This window comes from Symphalangus syndactylus, chromosome 16 (assembly GCF_028878055.3).
Source record: "Symphalangus syndactylus isolate Jambi chromosome 16, NHGRI_mSymSyn1-v2.1_pri, whole genome shotgun sequence".
Classification (NCBI taxonomy): Eukaryota; Metazoa; Chordata; class Mammalia; order Primates; family Hylobatidae; genus Symphalangus; species Symphalangus syndactylus.
This window is the reverse complement of record NC_072438.2, coordinates 54879620-54905730: the sequence shown is the minus strand read 5'-3', so window position 1 is coordinate 54905730 and position 26111 is coordinate 54879620. Positions and strand designations below refer to the sequence as shown.

The following is a 26111-nucleotide window of genomic DNA, read 5'->3' as shown; positions in this document are numbered from 1 at the left end:
TTTTGCATCTATTTTCATGAGGGATATTGGTCTGTAGTTTTATTTTTTGGTACTTTTTTTCTGGTTTTGGTATCAGGGTAATACTGCTTTTTTTTTTTTTTTTTTGAGATGGAATCTTGCTCTGTCCCCTAGGCTGGGGTGCAGTGGCGCGATCTCGGCTCACTGCAAGCTCCGCCTCCCGGGTTCATGCCATTCTCCTGCCTCAGCCTCCGGACTAGCTGGGACTACAGCAGCCCGCCACCACGCCCGGCTAATTTTTTGTATTTTTATTAGAGACGGGGTTTCACCGTGTTAGTCAGGATGGTCTCGATCTCCTGACCTTGTGATCCACCCGCCTTGGCCTCCCAAAGTGCTAGGATTACAGGCATGAGCCACCGCGCCCGGCCAATACTGCTTTATATAATGAACTGGGAAGTATCCTTTCCTATTCTGTTTTCTGGTAGAGATTATTAAAAATTTGAGTTAATTCTTTTTTAGACTTTTTTTTTTTTTTTTGAGACGGAGTCTCGCACTGTCGCCCAGGCTGGAGTGCAGTGGCGCGATTTCGGCTCACTGCAAGCTCCGCCTCCCGGGTTCACGCCATTCTCCTGCCTCAGCCTCTCCGAGTAGCTGGGACTACAGGCGCCCGCCACCACACCCGGCTAATTTTTTGTATTTTTTAGTAGAGACGGGGTTTCACCGTGGTCTCGATCTCCTGACCTCGTGATCCGCCCGCCTCGGCCTCCCAAAGTGCTGGGATTACAAGCGTGAGCCACCGGTTTAGAATTCTCCAGCGAACCATCTGGGTCTGGAGATTTCTTTTGGGGGAGTTTTAAAATTATGTATTCAGTTCCTTAATAGTTGAGTGGAAAGCACTCAAAGTATTTTTCCTCTGTTCTCACACCACAAAACAATTAGCATAGAAGACTTCTGTGACCAGTAGATTTCTCCCCAGCATGTGAGCAATCAGTTCTGCAGTGGATACCAGCTGGGTGCCCTCCAATTCAATTCTGATGCCATCTACCTGGAGATGGCATTAGAATTCCACAGGTTGAGGGCTCAGTCCCACAAGTTAAAGGATGAGGTCCCGCTTCAGATGCCAATTGCAAGCCCCAGGTTGCTTTACCTGTGCTGACCGACAAGGTTATAAACTGAGGTTCCCATGACCCTCTCCTTAAGTTTGATTAATTTGCTAGAGCGGTTCACAGAACTTGGAAACACATTTGCTGGTTTATCGTGAAGGTTATTACAAAGGATATAGATAAGGGGATTTACAGAAAAGGCATACGGGAAAGTGTGTGGAGCTTTCACGCTCTCTCCAGGCACGCCATCCTCCAGAACCCTCCACATGTTCTGCTGTCTGGAAGTTCTCCATACCTCATCAGTCCCCTTGGGCCTTCTATAGAGATTTCACTGGATAGAAATGATTGAAACATGGACAGTTCTGTAGAAATGTGATGGGACAAAAGAGGATATGAATTAACACTAATTGAGCGGAGGAACACAGCAAGGCCTGTCTGTGTAGCATTTCTTCCTTCTGGGTATGGGACAGAACCTCTCCTAAAATGTAGGTCTGATAATCTACAATCTGATAGGGTAGGTCAGAGGATTTCTTTATGGTCAACTCCAAGACTGAAAGGCAGAGGAAGATTTCTGCCTTGGGGAGAAAAAGGAAGAGGGGAAAGGAGGGCAGAGGGGAAAGGAGGGCAGAAGGTTAGAGAGGGAGATTTTGCTTTCTGAGGCCTAAAGTGCCCCAACGTTATAACAAAAGACTGTAACAAGGTCAATGGGAGTTAGCTGGGAACACTGGATAAAAACCAATATATGTATCATAATATCACAATAGTTATAGGGCTTTTCAACTCACTTATTTCATATTGGTCTAGTTGTGGTAATTCGTACTTTTAAAAGGATTGGTTGATTTTATCTGCATTGTCAAATTTATGTGTGTAGAGGTGTTTGTAGCAGTCTCTTATCACCCGTTTGATTTCTGAAGGGTCTCTAGTGATAGCTTCTGTTTCATTCCTGATTTTGGTAGTTTGGGTCTTCATTCTTTTTATCTTGTAGTATCTTGCTAGATGTTTGTCAATTTTAGAGACTTCCTAAAATAACCAGTTCTTTCACTGATTTTCTCCATTGCTTTTCTATTTTTAACTGCATTGATTTATCTTTTATCTATATTATTTTTATTAATTTTTATTTTATTTATTCTTTTATCTTTATTATGTCCTTTCTTCTGTTTGCTTTGGATTTATATTACTTTTCCCTTTCTAGGTTCTTACAATGGGAGCTTAGATTATTGAAACTTTTTTCTCTTTTCTAATGCATGCTTTTCCTGCTATAAATTTATCCCTCAACACTATTTAGCCGGTACCCTACAAAATTTGATATGTTATATTTTCATTTTTATTCAATTCCAAGTATTTTTTCCCTTAAGATTTCCTCTTTAATCCATGGATTATTTACAAGTGTGTTGTTTAGTTTCCAAGTATTTGTTTGGAGATATTCTTGTTATCCTTCCATTTTTTTAAATTATACTTTAAGTTCTGGGATACATGTGCAGAACGTGCAGGTTTGTTACATAGGTATATATGTGCCATGGTGGTTTGCTGCACCCATCAACCCATCATCTACATTAGGTATTTCTCCTAATGCTATCCCTCCCCTTGTCTCCCATCCCCCGACAGGCCCTGGTGTGTGATGTTCCCCTCCCTGTGTCCATGGGTTCTCACTGTTCAACTCCCACTTATGAGTGAGAACATGCAGTGTTTGGTTTTCTGTTTGTTGCTGAGAATGATGGTCTCCAGCTTTATCCATGTCCCTGCAAAGGACATGAACTCATCCTTCTATATGGCTGCATAGTATTCCACGGTGTATATGTGCCACATTTTCTTTATCCAGTCTATCATTGATGGGCATTTGGGTTGGTTCCAAGTCTTTGCTATTGTGAATAGTGCTGCAATAAACATAAGTGTGCATGTGTCTTTATAGTAGAATGATTTATAATCCTTTGGGTATATGCCCAGTAATGGGATTGTTGGGTCAAATGGTATTTCTGGTTCTAGATCATTGAGGAATAGCCACACTGTCTTCCACAATGGCTGAACTAATTTACACTCCTACCAACAGCATAAAAGCATTCCTATGTCTCCACATCCTCTCCAGCATCTGTTGTTTCCTGACTTTTTAACGATTGCCATTCTAACTGGCATGAGATGTGTGGGGAAAAGAAAGAGAGATCAAGTACCCAGAGACACAAAACACTGCGGAAGGCTGCAGGGACCTCTGCCTAGGAAAGCCAGGTATTGTCCAAGGTTTCTCCCCATGTGATAGTCTGAAATATGGCCTCGTGGGAAGGGAAAGACCTGACTGTCCCCCAGCCCGACACCCATAAAGGGTCTGTGCTGAGGAGGAACGCCTCTTTGCGGTTGAGATAAGAGGAAGGCTTCTGTCTCCCGCTTGTCCCTGGGCAATGGAATGTCTCTGTGTAAAGCCAATTGTATACTCCATCTACTGAGATAGGGGAAAACCGCCTTAGGGCTGGAGGTGGGACATGCTGGCAGCAATACTGCTCCTTAAGGCATTGAGATGTTTATGTACATGCACATCTAAAGCACAGCACTTTTTTCTTTACCTTGTTTATGATGCAGAGACATTTGTTCATGTGTTTATCTTCTGACCTTCTCTCCACTATTATCCTATTATCCTGCCACATCCCTTTCTCCGGGAAACGCCCGATAATGATCAATAAATACTAAGGGAACTCAGAGGCTGGCGTGGATCCTCCGTATGCTGAACGCCGGTCCCCTGGGCCCATTTTTCTTTCTCTATACTTTGTCTCTGTGTCTCTTTCTTTTCCAAGTCCCTCGTTCCACCTAATGAGAAACGCCCACAGGTGTGGAGGGGCAACCCACCCCTTCAGAGATGGTATCTCATTGTGGTTTTGATTTGCATTCCTCTAATGACCAGTGATGATGAGCTTTTTTTCATTGGTTTGTTGGCTGCATAAATGTCTTCTTTTGAGAAGTGTCTGTTCATTTCCTTCACCCACTTTTTGATGGGGTTGTTTCTTTCTTATAAATTTGTTGAAGTTCTTTGTTGATTCTGGATATTAGCCCTTTGTCTGATAGATAGATTGCAAAAATTTTGTCCCATTCTGCAGGTTGCCTGTTCACTCTGATGATAGTTTCTTTTGCTGTGCAGAAGCTCTTTATTTTAATTAGATCTCATTTGTCTATTTTGGCTTTTGTTGCCATTACATTTGGTGTTTTAGTCATGAAGTCTTTGTCCATGCCTATGTCCTGAATGGTATTGCCTAGGTTTTCTTCTAGGGTTTTTATGGTTTTAGGTCTTATGTGTAAGTCTTTAATCCATCTTGAGTTAATTTGTGTATAAGGTGTAAGGAAGGGTCCAGTTTCAGTTTTCTGCATATGGCTAGCCAGTTTTCCCAACAACATTTATTCAATAGGGAATCCTTTCCCCATTTCTTGTTTTTGTCCAGTTTGTCAAAGATCAGATGGTTGTATATGTGTGGTGTTATTTCTTTTTTTTTTTTTTTTTTTGAGATGGAGTCTCGCTCTGTTGCCAGGCTGGAGTGCCGTGGTGCAATCTCAGCTCACTGCAACCTCCGCCTCCTGGGTTTAAGCGATTCTCCTGCCTCAGCCTCCGGAGTAGCTGCGACTACAGGTGCGCACCACCACACCCAGCTAATTTTTTGTATTTTTAGTAAAGATGAGGTTTCACCATGTTGGCCAGGCTGGTCTCGAACTCCTGGCGGCAAGTGATCCACCCACCTTGGCCTCCCAAAGTACTGGGATTACAGACGTGAGCCACCACGCCCAGCCCGTGTGGTGTTATTTCTGAGGCCTCTGTTCTGTTCCATTGGTCTATATATCTGTTTTGGTACCAGTACTATGCTGTTTTCATTACTTACTGTAGCCTTGTAGTATAGTTTGAAGTCAGGTAGTGTGATGCCTCCAGCTTTGTTCTTTTTGCTTAGGATTGTCTTGGCTATGTGGACTCTTCTTTGGTTTCATATGAAATTTAAAGTAGTTTTTTCTAATTCTGTGAAGAAAGTCAATGGTAGCTTGATGGGGATAGCATTGAATCTATAAATTACTTTGGGCAGTATAGCCATTTTCATTATATTGATTCTTCCTATCCATAAGCATGGAATGTTTTTCCATTTCTTTGTGTCCTCTCTTATTTCCTTGAGCAGTGGTTTGTAGCTCTCCTTGACAGGTCCTTCACATCCCTTGTAAGTTGGATTCCTAGGTATTTTATTCTCTTTGTAGCAATTGTGAATGGGAGTTTGCACATGATTTGACTCTCTGTTTGTCTGTTATTGGTGTATAGGAATGCTTGTGATTTTTGCACATTGATTTTGTATCCTGAGACTTTGCTGAAGTTGCTTATCAGCTTAAGGAGATTTTGGTCTGAGATGATGGGGTTTTCTAAATATACAATCATGTCATCTGCAAACAGAGATAATTTGACTTCCTGTCTTCCTATTTGAATACCATTTATTTCTTTCTCTTGCCTGATTGCCCTGGCCGGGACTTTCAATACTATATTGAATAGGAGTGGTGAAAGAGGGCATCCTTGTCTTGTGCTGGTTTTCAAAGGGAATGCTTCCAGCTTTTGCCTATTCAGTATGATATTGGTTGTGGGTTTGTCATAAATAGTTCTTATTATTTTGAGATATGTTCCGTCAATACCTAGTTTATTGAGAGTTTTTAGCATGAAGCGTTGTTGAATTTTATCAATGGCCTTTTCTGCATCTATTGAGATAATCATGTGGTTTTTGTCATTGGTTCTGTTTATGTGATGGATGAAGTTTGCTGATTTGTGTGGGTTCAACCAGTCCTGCATCCCAGGGATGAAGCCAACTTGATCATGGTGGATAAGCTTTTTGATGTGCTGCTGGATTCAGTTTGCCAGTATTTTATTGAGGATTTCCGCATTGATGTTCATCAGGGATATTGGCCAGAAATTTTCTTTTTTTGTTGTGTTTCTGCCAGGTTTTGGTGTCAGGATGATGCTGGCCTCATAAAATGAGTTAGGGAGGAGTCTCTCTTTTTTTATTGTTTGAAATAGTTTCAGAAGGAAAGGTACCAGCTCCTCTTTGTACCTTTGGTAAAATCCGGCTGTGAATCTGTGTGGTCCTGGGCTTTTTTTGGTTGGTAGGCTATTAATTACTGCCTCAATTTCAGAACTTGTTATTGGTCTATTCAGGGATTAGATTTCTTCCTGATTTAGTCTTGGGCGGGTGTATGTGTCTAGGAATTTATCCATTTACTCTAGATTTTCTAGTTTATTTGCATAGAGGTGTTTATAGTATTCTCTGATGGTGGTTTGTATTTCTCTGAGATCAGTGGTGATATCCCCTTTTATCATTTTTTATTGTGTCTATTTGATTCTTCTCTCTTTTCTTCTTTATTAGAATGGCTAGCGGTCTATCTATTTTGTTAATCTTTTAAAAAAAAACCAGCTCCTGGATTCATTGATTTTTTTTGAAGGGTTTTTTTTTTTTTTAATTAATTAATTTATTTATTTATTTTTATTATACTTTAGTGTTTTAGGGTACATGTGCACAATGTGCAGGTTTGTTACATATGTATCCATGTGCCATGTTGATTTCCTGCACCCATTAACTCATCATTTAGCATTAGGTGTATCTCCTAATGCTGTCCCTCCCCCTCCCCCCACCCCACAACAGTCCCCGGAGTGTGATGTTCACCTTCCTGTGTCCATGAGTTCTCATTGTTCAATTCCCACCTATGAGTGAGAACATGCGGTGTTTGGTTTTTTGTCCTTGCGATAGTTTACTGAGAATGATGTTTTCCAGTTTCATCCATGTCCCTACAAAGGACACGAACTCATCATTTTTTATGGCTGCATAGTATTCCATGGTGTATATGTGCCACATTTTCTTAATCCAGTCTATCGTTGTTGGACATTTGGGTTGGTTCCAACTCTTTGCTATTGTGAATAGTGCCGCAATAAACATACGTGTGCATGTGTCTTTATAGCAGCATGATTTATAGTCCTTTAGGTATATACCCAGTAATGGGATGGCTGGGTCAAATGGTATTTCTAGTTCTAGATCCCTGAGGAATCACCACACTGACTTCCACAATGGTTGAACTAGTTTACAGTCCCACCAACAGTGTAAAAGTGTTCCTATTTCTCCACATCCTCTCCAGCACCTGTTGTTTCCTGATTTTTTAATGATGGCCATTCTAACTGGTGTGAGATGGTATCTCACTGTGGTTTTGATTTGCATTTCTCTGATGGCCAGTGATGATGAGCATTTCTTCATGTGTTTTTTGGCTGCATAAATGTCTTCTTTTGAGAAGTGTCTGTTCATGTCCTCTGCCCACTTTTTGATGGGGTTGTTTGTTTTTTTCTTGTAAATTTGTTTGAGTTCATTGTAGATTCTGGTTATTAGCCCTTTGTCAGATGAGTAGGTTGCAAAAATTTTCTCCCATTGTGTAGGTTGCCTGTTCACTCTGATGATAGTTTCTTTTGCTGTGCAGAAGCTCTTTAGTTTAATGAGATCCCATTTGTCGATTTTGGCTTTTGTTGCCATTGCTTTTGGTGTTTTAGACATGAAGTCCTTGCCCACGCCTATGTCCTGAATGGTATTGCCTAGGTTTTCTTGTAGGATTTTAATGGTTTTAGGTCTAACATATAAGTCTTTAATCCATCTTGAATTAATTTTTGTATAAGGTGTAAGGAAGGGATCCAGTTTCAGCTTTCTACATATGGCTAGCCAGATTTCCCAGCACCATTTATTAAATAGGGAATCCTTTCCCCATTTCTTGTTTTTGTCAGGTTTGTCAAAGATCAGATAGTTGTAGATATGCGGCATCATTTCTGAGGGCTCTGTTCTGTTCCATTGATCTATGTCTCTGTTGTGGTACCAATACCATGCTGTTTTGGCTACTGTAGCCTTGTAGTATAGTTTAAAGTCAGGTAGCGTGATGCCTCCAGCTTTGTTCTTTTGGCTTAGGATTGACTTGGCGATGCGGGCTCTTTTTTGGTTCCATATGAACTTTAAAGTAGTTTTTTCCAATTCTGTGAAGAAAGTCACTGGTAGCTTGATGGGGATGGCATTGAATCTATAAATTACCTTGGGCAGTATGGCCATTTTCACGATATTGATTCTTCCAAACCATGAGCATGGAATGTTCTTCCATTTGTTTGTATCCTCTTTTATTTCATTGAGCAGTGGTTTGTAGTTCTCCTTGAAGAGGTCCTTCACATCCCTTGTAAGTTAGATTCCTAGGTATTTTATTCTCTTTGAAGCAATTGTGAATGGGAGTTCACTCATGATTTGGCTCTCTGTTTGTCTGTTATTGGTGTACAAGAATGCTTGTGATTTTTGTACATTAATTTTGTATCCTGAGGCTTTGCTGAAGTTGCTAATCAGCTTAAGGAGATTTTGGGCTGAGACAATGGGGTTTTCTAGATATACAATCATATCATCTGCAAACAGGGACAATTTGACTTCCTCTTTTCCTAATTGAATACCCTTTATTTCCTTCTCCTGCCTGATTGCTCTGGCCAGAACTTCCAGCACTATGTTGAATAGGAGCGGTGAGAGAGGGCATCCCTGCCTTGTGCCAGTTTTCAAAGGGAATGCTTCCAGTTTTTGCCCATTCAGTATGATATTGGCTGTGGGTTTGTCGTAGATAGCTCTTATTATTTTGAGATACGTCCCATCAATACCTAATTTATTGAGAGTTTTTCGCATGAAGGGTTGTTGAATTTTGTCAAAGGCCTTTTCTGCATCTATTGAGATAATCATGTGGTTTTTGTCTTTGGTTCTGTTTATATGCTGGATTACATTTATTGATTTGCATATGTTGAACCAGCCTTGCATCCCAGGGATGAAGCCCACTTGATCATGGTGGATAAGCTTTTTGATGTGCTGCTGGATTCGGTTTGCCAGTATTTTATTGAGGATTTTTGCATCAATGTTCATCAAGGATATTGGTCTGAAATTCTCTTTTTTGGTTATGTCTCTGCCAGGTTTTGGTATCAGGACAATGCTGGCTTCGTAAAATGTGTTAGGGAGGATTCCCTCTTTTTCTATCGATTGGAATAGTTTCACAAGGAATGGTACCAGTTCCTCCTTGTACCTCTGGTAGAATTCAGCTGTGAATCCATCAGGTCCTGGACTCTTTTTGGTTGGTAAGCTATTGATTATTGCCACAATTTCAGAACCTGTTATTGGTCTATTCAGAGATTCAACTTCTTCCTGGTTTAGTCTTGGGAGGGTGTATTTGTCAAGGAATTTATCCATTTCTTCTAGATTTTCTAGTTTATTTGCATAGAGGTGTTTGTAGTATTCTCTGATGGTAGATTGTATTTCTGTGGGATCGGTGGTGATATCCCCTTTTTCGTTTTTTATTGCATCTATTTGTTTCTTCTCTCTTTTCTTCTTTATTAGTCTTGCTAGCGGTCCATCAATTTTGTTGATCTTTTCAAAAAACCAGCTCCTGGATTCATTAATTTTTTGAAGGTTTTTTTGTGTCTCTATTTCCTTCAGTTCTGCTCCGATTTTAGTTATTTCTAGCCTTCTGCTAGCTTTTGAATGGGTTTGCTCTTGCTTTTCTAGTTCTTTTAATTGTGATGTTAGGGTGTCAATTTTGGATCTTTCCTGCTTTCTCTTGTGGGCATTTAGTGCTATAAATTTCCCTTTACACACTGCTTTGAACGTGTCCCAGAGATTCTGGTATGTTGTGTCTTTGTTCTCATTGGTTTCAAAGAACATCTTTATTTCTGCCTTCATTTCATTATGTACCCAATAGTCATTCAGGAGCAGGTTGTTCAGTTTCCATGTAGTTGAGCGGTTTTGAGTGAGTTTCTTAATCCTGAGTTCTAGTTTGATTGCACTGTGGTCTGAGAGACAGTTTGTTATAATTTCTGTTCTTTTACATTTGCTGAGGAGAGCTTTACTTCCAACTATGTGGTCAATTTTGGAATAGGTGTGGTGTGGTGCTGAAAAAAATGTATATTCTGTTGACTTGGGGTGGAGAGTTCTGTAGATGTCTATTAGGTCCACTTTATGTAGAGCTGAGTTCAATTCCTGGATATCCTTGTTAACTTTCTGTCTCGTTGATCTGTCTAATGCTGACAGTGGGGTGTTAAAATCTCCCATTATTATTGTATGGGAGTTTAAGTCCCTTTGTAGGTCACTGAGGACTTGCTTTATGAATCTGGGTGCTCCTGTGTTGGGTGCATATATATTTAGGATAGTTAGCTCTTCTTGTTGAATTGATCCCTTTACCATTATGTAATGGCCTTCTTTGTCTCTTTTGATCTTTGTCGGTTTAAAGTCTATTTTATCAGAGACTAGGATTGCAACCCCTGCCTTTTTTTGTTTTCCAGTTGCTTGATAGATCTTCCTCCACCCCTTTATTTTGAGTCTATGTGCGTCTCTGCATGTGACATGGGTTTCCTGAATACAGCACACTGATGGGTCCTGACTCCTTATCCAGTTTGCCAGTCTGTGTCTTTTGATTGGAGCATTTAGCCCATTTACATTTAACATTAATATTGTTATGTGTGAATCTGATCCTGTCATTATGATGTTAGTTGGTTATTTTGCTCATTAGATGCTATAGTTTCTTCCTAGCCTCGATGGTCTTTACAATTTGGCATGTTTTTGCAGTGGCTGGTACCGGTTGTTCCTTTCCATGTTTAGTGCTTCCTTCAGGAGCTCTTTTAGGGCAGGCCTTGTGGTGACAAAATCACTCAGCGTTTGCTTGTCTGTAAAGTATTTTATTTCTCCTTCACTTATGAAGCTTAGTTTGGCGGGATAGGAAATTCTGGGTTGAAAATTCTTTTCTTTAAGAATGTTGAATATCGGCCCCCACTCTCTTCTGGCTTGTAGAGTTTCTGCTGAGAGATCAGCTGTTAGTCTGATGGGCTTCCCTTTGTGGGTAACCCGACCTTTCTCTCTGGCTGCCCTTAACATTTTTTCCTTCATTTCAACTTTGGTGAATCTGACAATTATGTGTCTTGGAGTTGCCCTTCTCGAGGAGTATCTTTGTGGCGTTCTCTGTATTTCCTGAATCTGAATGCTGGCCTGCCTTGCTAGATTGGGGAAGTTCTCCTGGATAATATCTTGCAGAGTGTTTTCCAACTTGGTTCCATTCTCCCCATCATTTTCAGGTACACCAATCAGACGTAGGTTTGGTCTTTTCACATAGTCCCAAATTTCTTGGAGGCTTTGTTCATTTCTTTTTATTCTTTTTTCTCTAAACTTTCCTTCTCTCTCCATTTCATTCATTTCATCTTCCATCAGCGATACCCTTTCTTCCAGTTGATCGCATCTGCTACTGAGGCTTCTGCAATCTTCGCGTAGTTCTCGAAACTTGGCTTTCAGCTCCATCAGCTCCTTTAAGCTCTTCTCTCCATTGGTTATTCTAGTTATCCAGTCTTCTAAGTTTTTTTCAAAGTTTTTAACTTTTTTGCTATTGTTTTGAATTTCCTCTCGTAGCTCAGAGTAGTTTGATCGTCTGAAGCCTTCTTCTCTCAACTCATCAAAGTCATCCTCCATCCAGCTTTGTTCCGTTGCTGGTGAGGAACTGCGTTCCTTTGGAGGAGGAGAGGTGCTCTGTTTTTTAGAGTTTCCAGTTTTTTTGGTCGGTTTTTTCCCCATCTTTGTGGTTTTATCTACTTTTTCTCTTTGATGATGGTGATGTACAGATGGATTTTTGGTGTGGATGTCCTTTCTGTTTGTTAGTTTTCCTTCTACCAGATAGGACCCTCAGCTGCAGGTCTGTTGGAGTTTACTAGAGGTCCACTCCAGACCCTGTTTGGCTGGGTGTCAGCAGCGGTGGCTGCAGAACAGCGGATTTTCGGCTGTCTGCTAGTTCCTCTGAAAGTTTTGTCTCAGAGGAGTACCCAGTTGAGTGAGGTGTCAGTCTGTCCCTACTGGGGGGGTGCCTCCCAGTTAGGCTGCTCAGGGGTGAGGGACCCACTTTAGGAGGCAGTCTGTCCGTTGTCAGATCTCCAGCTGCGTGCTGGGAGAACCACTACTCTCTTCAAAGCTGTCAGTCAGACAGGGACATTTAAGGCTGTGGAGGTTCCTGCTGAGTTTTTATCTGTGCCCCGCCCCCAGAGGTGGAGCCTACAGAGGCAGGCAGGCCTCCTTGAGCTGTGGTGGGCTCCACCCAGTTCGAGCTTCCTGGCTGCTTTGTTTACCTAAGCAAGCCTGGGCAATGGCGGGCGCCCCTCCCCCAGCCTCGCTGCCGCCTTCAGCTTTATCTCAGACTGCTGTGCTAGCAATCAGCGAGACTCCGTGGGCTTAGGACCCTCTGAGCCAGGTGCGGGACACAATCTCCTAGTGTGCCGTTTTCCAGGCCCGTTGGAAAAGCGCAGTATTAGGATGGGACTGACCCGATATTCCAGGTGCCGTCTGTTTCCCCTTTCTTTGACTAGGAAAGGGAACTCCCTGACCCCTTGTGCTTCCCGAGTGAGGCAATGCCTCGCCCTGCTTCGGCTCGCGCACAGTGCGCTTCACCGACTGTCCTGCACCCACTGTTAGGCACTCCTTAGTGAGATGAAACCGGTACCTCAAGCAGAAATGCAGAAATCACCAGTCTTCTGTGTCGCTGGGGCTGGGAGCTGGAGACCGGAGCTGTTCCTATTCCGCCATCTTGGCTCCACCCCCTTTTTGAAGGGTTTTATCTGTCTCTATCTCCTTCAGTTCTGCTCTGATCTTAGCTATTTCTTGTCTTCTGCTAGCTTTTCAATGTGTTTGCTGTTGCTTCTCTAGTTCTTTTCATTGTGATGTTAGGGTATCGATATTAGATCTTTCCCACTTTCTCTTGTGGGCATTTAGTGCTATAAATTTCCCTCTAAACACTGCTTTAGCTGTGTCCCAGAGATTCTGGTACATTGTGTCTTTGTTCTCATTGGTTTCAAAGAACTTATTTATTTCTGCCTGCATTTCATTATTTACCCAGTAGTCTTTCAGGAGCAGGTTGTTCAGTTTCCATGTAGTTGTGCGGTTTTGAGTGAGTTTCTTAATCCTGACTTCTAATTTGATTGCATGGTGGGCTGAGAGACTGTTTGTTATGATTTCCTTTCTTTTGAATTGTTGAGGAGTGTTTTACTTCCCATTATGTGGTCAGTTTTAGACTATGTGTGATGTGGTGCTGAGAAGAATGTTTATTCTGTTGATTTGGGGTGGAAAGTTCTGTAGATGTCTATTAGGTCTGCTTATTCCAGAGCTGAGTTCAAGTCCTGAATATCTTTATTAATTTTCTGTCTAGCTGAGCTAATATTGACAGTGGGGTGTTAAAGTCTCCCACTATTATTGTGTGGGAGTCTAGGTCTCTTTGTAGATCTCTAAGAACTTGCCTATTGAATCTGAGTGCTCCTGTATTGGGTGCATATATATCTCTTCCTGTTGCATTGATCCCTTTACCATTATGTAATGCCCTTCTTTCTTTTTTGATCTTTGTTGGTTTAAAGTCTGTTTTATCAGAGACTAGGATTGCAACCCCTGTTTTTTTTTTTTTTTTCTTTCCATCTGCTTGGTAAATATTCCTCCATCCCTTTATTTTGAGCCTATGTGTGTCTGTGCATGTGAGATGGGTCTCCTGAATACAGTACACTGAAGGGTCTTGACTCTATCCAATTTGCCAGTCAGTGTCTTTTAATTGTGGCATTTAGCCCATTTACATTTAAGGCTAATATTGTTATGTGTGAATTTGATCCTGTCATTATGATGCTAGCTGGTTATTTTGCCTGTTAGTTGATGCAGTTTCTTCACAGTGTTGATGGTCTTTACAATTTGGTATGTTTTTGCAGTGGCTGGTACCAGTTTTTCCTTTCCATGTTTAGTGCTTCCTTCAGTAGCTCTTGTAAGGCAGGCCTGGTGGTGACAAAATCTCTCAGCATTTGCTTGTCTATAATTTTCTCCTTTACTTATGAAGCTTAGTTTGGCTGGATATGAAATTCTGGGTTGAAAATTCTTTTATTTAGGAATGTTGAATATCGGTCCCCACTCTCTTCTGGCTTGTAAGTTTTGTGCCAAGAGATCCACTGTTAGTCTGATGGGCTTCCCTTTGTGGGTAACCTGACCTTTCTCTCTGGCTGCCCTTAACATTTTTTTCCTTCATTTCAACCTTGGTGAATCTGATGATTATGTGTCTTAGGGTTGCTCTTCTCGACAAGTATCTTTGTGGCATTATCTGTGTTTCCTGAATTTGAATGCTGGCCTGTCTTGCTAGGTTGGGGAAGTTCTCCTGGATAATATCCTGAAGAGTGTTTTCCAACTTTATTCCATTCTCCCCGTCACTTTCAGGTACACCAATCAAACAGAGGTTTGGTCTTTTCATATAGTCCTATATTTCTTGGAGGCTTTGTTCATTCTGTTTCATTTTTTTTTCTCTAATCTTGACTTCACGCTTTATTTCATTAAGTTCATACTCAATCTCTGATATTCTTTCTTCTGCTTGATCAATTCGGCTATGGATACTTGTGTATGCTTCACAAAGTTCTCATGCTGTGTTTTTCAGCTCCATCAGGTTATTTATGTTCTTCTCTAAACTGGTTATTCTAGTTAGCAATTCCTCTAACCTTTTTTCAAGGTTCTTAGCTTCCTTGCATTGGGTTAGAACATGCTTGTTTAGCTCAGATGAGTTTATTACCCACCTTCTGAAGCCTAATTCTGTCAACTTGTCAAACTCACTCTCCGTCCAGTTTTTTTCCTTTGCTGGCAAGGAGTTTTGATCCTTTGGAGAAGAAAAGGCATTCTGGTTTTTGGAATTTTCAGCCATTTTGTGCTGATGTTTCCTCATCTTTGTGGATTTATCTACCTTTGGTCTTTGATGTTGGTGACCTTCAGATGGGGTTTCTGTGTGGACATCCTTTTTGTTAATGTTGATGCTATTCCTTTCTGTTTGTTAGTTTTCCTTCTAACAGTCAGGCCCCTCTGCTGCAGGTCTGCTGCAGTTTGCTGGTGGTCCACTCCAGACCCTGTTTGCCTGGGTATCACCAGCGGAGGCTGCAGAACAGCAAAGATTGCTGCCTGTTTCTTCCTCTGGAAGCTCTGTCCCAGAGGGACACCCACCAGATGCCAGCCAGAGCTTTCCTGTATGAGGTGTCTGTCAACCCCTGCTGCGAGGTGTCTCCCAGTCAGGAGGTATGGGGGTGAGGAACCCACCTGAGGAGGCAGTCTGTCCCTTAGCAGAGCTCGAGCGCTGTGCTGGGAGATCCACTGCTCTCTTCAGAGCCAGCAGGCAGGAATGTTTAAGTCTGCTGAAGCTGTGCCCACAGCCACACCTTCCCCCAGGTGCTCTGTCCCAGGGAGATGGGTGTTTTATCTATAAGCCCCTGACTGGGGCTGCTGCCTTTCTTTCAGAGATGCCCTGCCCAGAGAGGAGGAATCTAGAGAGTCAGTCTGGCTACAGCAGCTTTGCTGAGCTATGGTGGGCTCTACCCAGTTTAAACTTCCCGGTGGCTTTGTTTACACTGTGAGGGGAAAACCACCTACTCAAGCCTCAGTAATGGCAGACACCCCTTCCCCCACCAAGGTGGAGCATCCCAGGTCGACTTCAGACTGCTGTGCTGGCAGCGAGAATTTCAAGCCAGTGGATCTTAGCTTGCTGGGTTCCGTGGGGGTGGGATCTGCTGAGCTAGACCACTTGGCTCCCTGGCTTCAGCCCCCTTTCCAGGGGAGTGAACAGTTCTGTCTCGCTGGCATTCCAGGTGCCACCAGGGTATGAAAAAACACTCCTGCAGCTAGCTTGGTGTCTGCCTAAGTGGCCACCTAGATTTGTGCTTGAAACCCTGGGCCCTGGTGTTGTAGGCACCCTAGGGAATCTCCTGGTCTGTGGCTTGCGAAGACTGTGGGAAAAACATAGTATCTGGGCCAGAGCACACCATACCTCACGGCACAGTCCCTTACGGTTTCCCTTGGCTGGGGGAGGGAGTTCCCCAAACCCTTGTGCTTCTAGGTGATGCGCCATCCCACCTTGCTTCAGCTCACCCTCTGTGGGCTGCACACACTGTCTAACCAGCCCTAGTGAGATAAGTTGGGTACCTCAGTTGGAAATGCAGAAATCACCCGCCTTCTATGTTGACCTCGCTGGTAACTGCAGACCGGAGCTGTTCCTGTTCAACCATCTTGCCAGCCACCTATCCTTCCATTTTTGATTTCTGGTTTGATTTCACTGTGATCAGAGAACACAATGTATATGATTTCAGTGATTTTAAATTTGTTGTGGTTTATGGCCACTAGGTCATATGACCACCATATACTAATATGGTCTAGCTTGGTATATATTCTGTGGATACTTGAAAAGAATGTTTATTCTGCTGTTAGGTGGAGTGTTCTCTAAATGTCAATTAGAGCCTGTTGATTGGTGGTATTGTTGAGTACCCTTGCTAGTTTTCTGTTTACTTGTTCTATCAGTTGTTGAGATGGGGATGCTTTTCAAATTCCACTTTGGTTTATCTATAGTGCTTCTGAGTATATCTCTTTGTGTAGCTTTTTAAATGATTAGTTTTACACTATTAAAACTTTTTTTTTTTTTTTTTGAGATGGAGTCTCACTCTGTCTCCCAGGCTAGAGTGCAGTGGCATGATCTTGGCTCATGGCAACCTCTGTCTCCCAGGTTCAAGTGATTCTCCTGCCTCAGCCTCCCGAGTAGCTGGGATTACAGGCGTGTGCCACTACACCTGGATTTTTTTTGTATTTTTGTAGAGACAGAGCTTTGCCATGTTGGCCAGGCTGGTCTCAAACTCCTGACCTCAGGTGATCCACCCACCTCGGCCTCCCAAAATGCTGGGATTACAGGCATGATCCACTGTGCCCGGCCACACTATTTTTTTTTTTTTTTTTGAGACGGAGTCTCGCTCTGTTGCCCAGGCTGGAGTGCAGTGGCGCGATCTCGGCTCACTGCAAGCTCCGCCTCCTGGGTTCACGCCATTCTCCTGCCTCAGCCTCTCCGAGTAGCTGGGACTACAGGCGCCCGCCACCATGCCCGGCTAATTTTTTTGTATTTTTTTAGTAGAGACGGGGTTTCACTGTGTTAGCCAGGATGGTCTCGATCTCCTGACCTCGTGATCTGCCCGCCTCGGCCTCCCAAAGTGCTGGGATTACAAGCGTGAGCCACCGCACCCGGCCTACTGGCCACACTATTAAAACTTCTACTGGTGTTATCATTTTTCCATTTGAGGGAAATACGGAAATTTTAGCTCTCTATAAGAGCTAAAATTTACCCTTCTCCATTTATAAATATCCTAAATATTTTCTTTGCATACTTTTAGAACCACTCAGTGTTAAAATTTATTTTTTAAAATTATTATTATTATTATTTTGTAGAACTGGGGTCTCACTATGTTCTCCAGGCTGGTCTTGAACTCCTGGGCTCAAGTGATCTTCCCACCTTGGCATCCCAAAATTCTGGGATTACAGGTGTGAGCCATTGTGCCTGGCCTTGGTGTTAAATTTTTGCTTCAATTATCCATTATAATTTACAAAAGGCAGAGGAAAATGAATATTTACTCTATTTATCTGTATTATTGTTTACTGTGTTTTTTCTTCTTTCCTTTCAAGATTCCATCTTTTATTGATTTCTTCCTGTTTAGAGAACCTCCTTTCACCATTCTTTTTGGGTAGATCAGCTAATGATAAGTTGTCTTCATTTTCTTTTATCTGGGAAAGTCTCGAGTTTCTTTATTTATTTAGAGACAGAATTTTGCTTTTGTTGTCCAGGCTGGACTGTAATGGTGTGATCTCAGCTCGTTGCAACCTCCACCTCCTGGGTTGAAGCAATTCTCCTGCCTCAGCCTCCCGAGTAGCTTGGATTACAGGTGCCCACCACCACGCCCGGCTAATTTTTGTATTTTTTACTAGAGATGGGGTTTCACCATGTTGGTCAGGCTGGTCTCAAACTCCCGACCTCAAGTGATCCACCCAACTTGGCCTCCCAAGGTGCTGGGATTACAGGCATGAGCCACCGTGCCCAGTTGAATTTCCCTTAATTGTTGAGGGATATTTTGGCAGGATATAGGATTCTAGGCTGGCTGACAGTTATTTTATTTCAGCATGCAAAAAATTCCCTGCCATTTCTTTCTTGTATTTCCTGATGAGAAATATGCTGTCATTCAAATTGTTTTTTTCCCTATTGGTAAGGTGTTATGTCTCTCTTGCTGCTTTCAAGATTTTTTCTTTATCTTTAGTGTTAAGAAGTTTGACTATGATGTGTCTCAGTGTGGATTTCTTTGTGTTTATCCTGTGTGAGGGTAACTCAGCTTCCTAGTGTATAGGTTTATGTCTTTTGCCAAATATGAAGAGTTTTCAGCCATTATTTCTTTGAGTACTTTTTCCAACCCTGTCCTCTTCCTCTTCTCCTGAGACTCTGAAGACACAAATGGTAGATCTATTGTTATAGTCCCATAGGACTAGTTTTGTTTTTAATCGCTGTTGTTCCGATTAGGTAACTTGCTATTGCTCAATTTTCCAGTTCACTGATTCTTTCCTCTGTCCCATCTATTCTGCTGAACAGAAGTTTTTTGTTTGTTTGTTTGTTTTGTTTTGTTTTGAGATGGAGTCTCGCTCTGTCACCCAGGCTGGAGTGCAGTGTTGCAATCTCGGCTCACTGCAGCCTCTACCTCCCGGGTTCAAGCGATTCTCCTGCCTCAGTCTCCTGAGTAGCTGGGACTACAGGCACCAGCCACCATCCCTAGCTAATTTTTGTGTTTTTAGTAGAGATGGGGTTTCACCATGTTGGTCAGGATGGTCTCGATCTCCTGACCTCATGATCCACCCGTTGCGGCCTCCCAAAGTGCTGGGATTACAGGCGTGAGCCACCGTGCCCGGCCTGAACAGAGTTTTTAATTGTAGTTATTGTACTTTCACTTATAAAATTTCCATTTGGTCTTTTTTTACCTTTTATTTCTTCACTCAAACTTTCAGTTTCTTTGCAGAGACTATTTACTTCATTTGTTTTAAGCATGTTTCTAATTGTTCATTGAAGCAGTTTTATGATGATGATTTAAAATCTTTGCCAGATAATTCTAATATCCCTGTCATCTAGTGATGCAATCAGTGTTGGCATCTACTGATTATCTTTTTCATTCAGATCTCATTGAGATCTCCCTGTTTCTCGGTATAGTGTGTTATTTTCAATTAAAACCAGAAAATTTGGGGTATTCTGTTATTAGATTCTGGATTTTATTTACGCTTTTTGTTTTAGCTGGCTTCTTCTGACACTGTCTTGGCAGGGGAAGGAGGGTATGCAGGTCATCTCCTCTATCTACAGCCAGGTAGGGGTAAAAATCCAGGTTTCCCACTCTTCCTCCATTGATACTTGGGGGTGGGGTGCTCTTCATTACTGCTGGATGCGGTTGGGAGTTCCATCCCAGTGTATGGATACAAGAAGTTAGGTCTCCACTGGTACCTCCCTGACTGGGAGGAATAGAAATGTCTTGTTACTATTCTCTGTGTGGCCTTTGGTGAAAACATGGGGTAGGGGTGTGTGTGGTCCCAGTAACTGCTTTTGTAATGTTGCTTGAATTTATTTTGAAAACTTATTTTGGCTTTAAGTATGTATAACATGCTAGACACATAAAGAATAAATAAGTAGCTTTATATTTATATATTTAAGTGAATTAAAATAAATATTTTGTTTAAAAGGGCTTCCTACCTGATTCAGGTTTGAGAAATACCCACATGGGTGAATGCATGGCCGCATACTCACATCATGAGTCCCTGGAATTGTTCATACTTCCCTCCAGGTTCTTCCACCTACACGAAAAGACAGAAGGAGCTGGGCCCCTGACACTCCGGAACATCATGCCAGCCTGACCCTGATGCTCTCTATTGAAGGCTCTTGTTAGTCTCCTATTGCTGCTGTAATACATTGCCACAAATTTATTGGCTTACAACAATACACATTTATTCTCTTACTGTTCTGGAGGTCAGAGTCCAAAACCAGTTTCACTGGGGTGAAATCCAGGTGTCTGGTTTCTCTTGGAGTCTCTAGGAGAGAATCTGTTTTCTTGCCTTCACCAGCTTTTAGAAGCTTTCTGCTTTCTTTGGCTTGTGGTCTCTTCCTTCATCTTCAAAGCCAGCAGTGTAGCATCTTCTAATCTCTCTCTTACTCTGTCCTCTACTTACCTCATCGCACCCTGCCTTCTCCCTCATGTAAGGACCCTTGTAACTACATTGGGCTCACCCAGATAGTGCAGAATAATCTCATTTCAAGATCCTTCACTTCATCCCATCTACAAAGACCTTTTTGCAGCATAAGTTATACTCACAGGTTCTAGGGAATTAAGACACGGACATCACTGGGAGGGCCTTATTCAGCCTACCACAAGGGGGTGCTGTTACTTGCAGCTAAATCAAATTCCGAATGATTGACCTTCCACCAGAATGTAAGCTCCCCTACAACAGGGAGTTTTGTCTGCTTTGTTCACCAATGTTTTCTCAGTCTCCTGCTATTGTAGTGATGGGTGCATTTTCATGGCTGCCACCCTCGCAAAGGAGGTAACTTCAAAAAGATCTGGAGATAGAGCACTCCAGGCAGAGGAAACAGCCTGTTCAAGCCCTCAGGCCAGAGAACACTTTTTATTTATAGGAATAATACTCAATATATCATTTTATTGTGACAGAACAACTCATTTTATCTCAGCTTTTATAAAGTATCAAGCTGTTGAGATATTGGACCCCTTTGAAACTCTGTCTCTTTTGCTAAGCACAATCTGGTTTTACTTCTATATCTTCTTTTCTGGCTCTAACATCGAAAAAATTTTCAATTACTATCAAACCAACATAAAAACATTATACGAGAAATATATGTATAAACATCATTCATGATTCAAAGATCATTCCCTTTGGCAGCTTTGAAAGGTTAAAAATGTAAACTCTGGAGTTAGACTGTTTCATGTTCACATCTGGGCTTTGCCACTCAATAACTGATTTTGGGCTATTACTTAGACCTTCTCTGCCTTTGTTTCTTCATCTGTAAAATGAAGATAACAACAGTCTACCTCACACAGCTGTGAGAATAAGATGAATTAATCTAATATGCTTAGAAAGGATGCTGGCACATAGGGAATCCCCTCAATAACCGTTAACCATAATTCTTACTTTTCAGTTTTCCTCCACATAATTTGTATTTAGTTGCAATTACAGGTACTCAAAGCATTGTGTTCTACTTTTAAAAATATAATCTTGTTCATAAGTTTTATTTCCTATCTCTTTTTCATTAACATAGGTAATCTTATTTTTTTTTTTTTTTTGAGACGGAGTCTTGCTCTTTCGCCCAGGCTGGGGTGCAGTGGCACGATCTCAGCTCACTGCAAGCTCCACCTCCCAGGTTCATGTCATTCTCCTGCCTCAGCCTCCGGAGTAGCTGGGACTACAGGCACCTGCCACCGCGCCTGGCTAATTTTTTGTATTTTTAGTAGAGATGGGGTTTCACCGTGTTAACTAGGATGGTCTCGATCTCCTGACCTTGTGATCCACCCGCCTCGGCCTCCCAAAGTGCTGGGATTACAGGCGTGAGCCACCGCGCCCGGCCGGTAATCTTATTTATTTAATTAATTAATTAATTTAGAGACAGGTTCTTGCTCTGTTTTCCAGGCAGGAGTACAGTGGCATGATCTCAGCTCACTGCAGCTTTGCCCTCCTGGGCTCAAGCAATCCTCCTACCTCAGCCTCCCGAGTAGCTGGGACTACAGGTGAGCACCACCAAGCCTGGCTAATATTTGTATTTTTAGTAGAGATGGAGTTTCACCATGTTGTCCAGGCTGGTCTTGAACTTCGGAGCTCAAAAGATCCACCTGCCTCAGCCTCCCAAAGTGCTGGGATTACAGGCATGAGCCACCGTGCCTGGCCAACATAGTTAATTTTAAATGACAGCTTGACATTCCATACTGTTAATATATTTTACGTAAACATTTCCCTATTATTGGACATTTATTATTATAAATGATGATCTCATAAATATACTTTGCATATGATGCTTTTTATTTCTTTTGAATTATTTATTTAGCATCTCTTCCCAGAAATATGATTATTGATTCTGTGTCCAACATTTGAAACTCCTTCCTTCTATGCAATAGTTCTAAAGAAGCAACTACTTTCAGCACATGATGGAAGGAGAAGCAGACATATCATAGGATCACAATGAAGTCATCTTTATGTAGGAACAGACTTTCCATGGAAGATTGATAAGGTCTGCATTATCGTCATTGTCATCATCGTTTATTCATCAACAAATGTATTAATTATCTATGATGGGCCAGTTGCCTTTTCAGTAGGAAGATGGTTACAAAATAAAACCAGTGACTTGCACAAAAGAATGCAAGAAGCTGGCCGGGCATGCTGGCTCACGCCTGTAATCCCAGCACTTTGGGAGGCCAAGGCGGGCGGATCACAAGGTCAGGAGTTCAAGACCAGCCTGGTCAACATGGTGAAACCCTGTCTCTACTAAAAATACAAAAATTAGCTAGGCGTGGTGGCAGGCACCTATAATCCCAGCTACTCAGGAGGCTGAGGCAGGAGAATCGCTTGAACCCAGGAGGCAGGGGTTTCAGTTAGCCGAGATTGTGCCACTGCACTCCAGCCTGGGCAACAGAACAGGACTCTGTCTCAAAAAAAAAAAAAAAAAAGGGCAAGAAGCTGTAAATACAAATATATACACACATATATTTTTGCAAACCTTCCAGGTTGATTGTGTGTGTCTTCTTCTGTACCATGTGGAATCTACATGTAAGTTAAAAAGAGGCATTTTCTTCTCTCAAGGAACTGAAATTATGTCAACCTGATACTGATCATCTAAACAAACTTTATAGAAGCCATAGCGATATCTTGTAAGAAGGGAGAGTCTTGTCTCCCAAGAAGTTTATATTAATACCTTTTTCTCTGTATCTCGATTTTCTTAAAATAAAGATGGTTATACTAATATTGTTTGAGTCTTCTTTTTGGAGGCAGGGGGAGAAATCTTTTTAAGTCCACTACTAGATTCCTTCTTTTGACTAGGGACCAGTGTAAAAGTTTGAATTATATAGGCCCAAATGTAGTATTCTGTTTTCACCTAAAAAGTAAAAATTAAAGAAAGACTAAATCTTTTTTTTAATCCCACCACATTCTGAGCTCAGTTTTTACACCTTTTCCTTAATGTAGCTGAAGTTCCCTAATGGCCTCTTTTTTTGTCTCTGTCTCTCTGTCTCTTTCTCAACACCTTGCTGAAAAAAATTGCCATTGTTCTCTATTACGTGATCTATGGATGGTATACCTGTGGCAATTGCCTACTTAAACTGTATGATTGATAGTGTAACAAATGTCTTATTTAGAAAACGATAACTTTAGGAAAATTACCCCAACTAGAAAGAATTATGTTGGATCTAGATGTTTTATTTACAGATCTGTTCTCTTTGGTTTTTCTGAGAATTAGTAGGGACAATACAGACACTTTTCTCTCTTTTAATTTAAACTTTATGAAGAAATTATGTGAGGGTCTGGGTTTTCTGCCTTTTCAAACTTCATAAACATTGAGATCCTCATTACTATTGTCAAGAATATGAGCTACCATCACCTACCAGGAACAGGCAAGGCGAACTGGAAACTGGTTCTTCTAACCATCATAATATCAGTTAATTCCATAAGGTGGTAGCTCTTACCTTTTTGGGATCAGTTAATATGATAAAAGTTCTAAGTCCTCTCACTTAAAAATATACGTACATAAGCATTTTTCTTGGGAGAAAATTAACTGTATTACTATAATTATATATCTATAACTCTCCTGCCCCCCAACACAGTTTTCTGGCATACGGTTTCAGATGGTTTATGGTCCTGTCCCCTCAAAGTACATCTGTGCTAGGGGAAATTACGTTAACTAGCCAAAACAAGTACCTGGATGGGACAAGAGGCAGGAGAGACTGGGGTAGGGAGGAGACAGTAGATCATAAAAAAGAAATTTGACTAGATTCATTCAAAGTACTAGTCATTATACTCTAAGCCCTCACTGGAGAGAGGATTTGGAATCAGAAGGCCTTGGTCCAAATCTGTGCCCTCTTCCCATCTCCCCTTTTCCTAGCTAATTGTCTGACTTTTGGAAAGTCATTGAAACCTCTCTGACCCTCAGTTGTTGTTGCTGTTATTGTTTTCCCTGTTAAATCAGGGTTCCCCAACCCGCAGGCCGTGGACCAGTACCAGTCTGTGGTCTGTTAGGAACCTGGCCACATAGCAGGAGGTAAGCGGTTGAGCGGTGGGCAAGGGAGCAAAGCTTCATCTGTATTTACAGCCACTCCCCATTGTCTGCATTACGGCTGAGCTCCACCTCCTGTCAGATCAGCCTTGGCCTTAGATTCTCTTAGGAGCGCAAACCCTAGTGTGAACTGTGCATGCGAGGGATCTAGGTGGTGCACGCCTTACGAGAATCTAATGCCTGATGATCTGAGGTGGAACAGTTTCATCCTCAAGCCATCTCTTCCTGACACCTGTCCATGGAAAAATTATCTTCCACAAAATCAGTCCCTGGTGCCAGAAAGGTTGGGGACCACTGTATTAAATGGAATCTTGTTAGACTTCTCAGGGTTATTACAGCGATCAAAGGAGAAATGACATAGGAAGGCACTATTTTAAGTCCCAAGCAATCATGAGGTGTGGTAAGTATCAAAGCACTTGCCATTCCCTTAGCTTCAGCCTTGGGTTGGCCTTCTGTCCTATCATTCAGGTCTCAGCTCCACTGTTACCCCAGAGAAGCCTCCAGTAACATCATATCTAAAGAAGACTCCCTCTCCCTTTCACTCTCAATTCCATCACCCTGCTTTATTTCAGTCAAGACACCTCACTTACGAAGTGGTTTAATTTTTTACTTGCCTGTTGATTATGTGAGACAAGTAACATGCTAAGAAGCCATGCTTGCTCATTTCTGCTTGTCAGCATAATTTCACACAGCCCCTGACTCTGTGACCACCTGCAGCTGGCGGAAAGATGCTTTGAAGACAAAACGAGATAGAACACAGGATCCCCCAAATCTCTTGCCTGAGCCCTTGCCTTTTACTGCACCTAAGATAAAGTCTGATGAGGTGAGCGATTATGCTTCTGTAATCTATAAACAGATGGACTCTTAAGCCCAAATTGTGATGTGCTTTTACACATACTGAATCTTCACCAACTGTTTCTAAACTGAGAAGGGAAGTTCTGTGTTGGAGGGATCTGCTAGAATCTCTCTAAAAGACTCCTCCAGAGCTGTAGGCCTCCATCTCTAGTCCTCAGTAAGACTTCTGAATAAAACTAACTTTCATTCTTTAACAGCTTGACTTTTAAATTTTAGTCGACAATCACTTACTGTCTTTCTCCTACACTAGAATAAAAGTTCCCTAATGGCAGAGCCCTTGCCTCATCTTCCCCAGGCATGGGAACAGTTCCTGGTATAGGATGCACACAGAGTTTGCTGATTCCGGATAGCCGTGGATAACAGTGGAGACTCCAGAGGAGAAAGACCAGGATTTGAAGCCCAGCTTCTCAATTTACTAGTTGGGTGACATTAGGCAAGTTATTTAGCTTCTCTCTGCCTCACTTGCACCATAAGTGAAATGGGGGATTCTGATAATATATGCTTCAGAGAACTTTTAGTACATGCGAAGTACCTAGAACAGTGCCTGGCACACAGTTAAGTCTTACGTGTGTTTTCTACTCTTCAGCGAGTTTAATGTTAACACATTAATAGTGCACGTGACCCTCTAAGTGTATCATATATGCACTGCTGCCTCGGGTTTCACAGGAAAACCACTTACTTTTTTGGTAAAACAGGCTGCATGGCTCCACTGCCCCGTGTCACCCGCCGGGCCTTCCACCGCTTAGCGGAAGGGGAGGTGCGGTTCCTAATTCCGACAGGCGCCTGGTCTTCCACAAGTGGCACTACTCGGGGCTCTCCTGGCTAGGGGCGTTCGAGCCTCGAGGGGCGGGTCTCCTGGGATGGGAAGCCTGGGGCTAGGGAGGTTCAACGCCGCCCCCGGAAACCTAAGGGACGCTCCCTGAAACTCACTGGGACGCGCTTCCGACCCATTCCGGTCACTTGCCTTGAAATCGCCGCAGGGCTGCGCAAACCTGCCACCCAGGGCCCAAGCGACCTGGGCGGGGC

At 42.3% G+C, this 26111-nt stretch overlaps 1 long non-coding RNA gene across 1 annotated transcript; it reads right to left on the bottom strand.

Moving 5' to 3' along the window:
- Positions 1-1105: 1105 nt before the first annotated feature.
- On the bottom strand, positions 1106-26111 carry LOC134732747 (uncharacterized). Its single transcript, XR_010116228.1, has 3 exons — positions 25765-26111; positions 19659-19759; positions 1106-1423 (listed from the first exon to the last, which is right to left on the bottom strand). It is a non-coding gene; the product is annotated as an uncharacterized lncRNA (long non-coding RNA).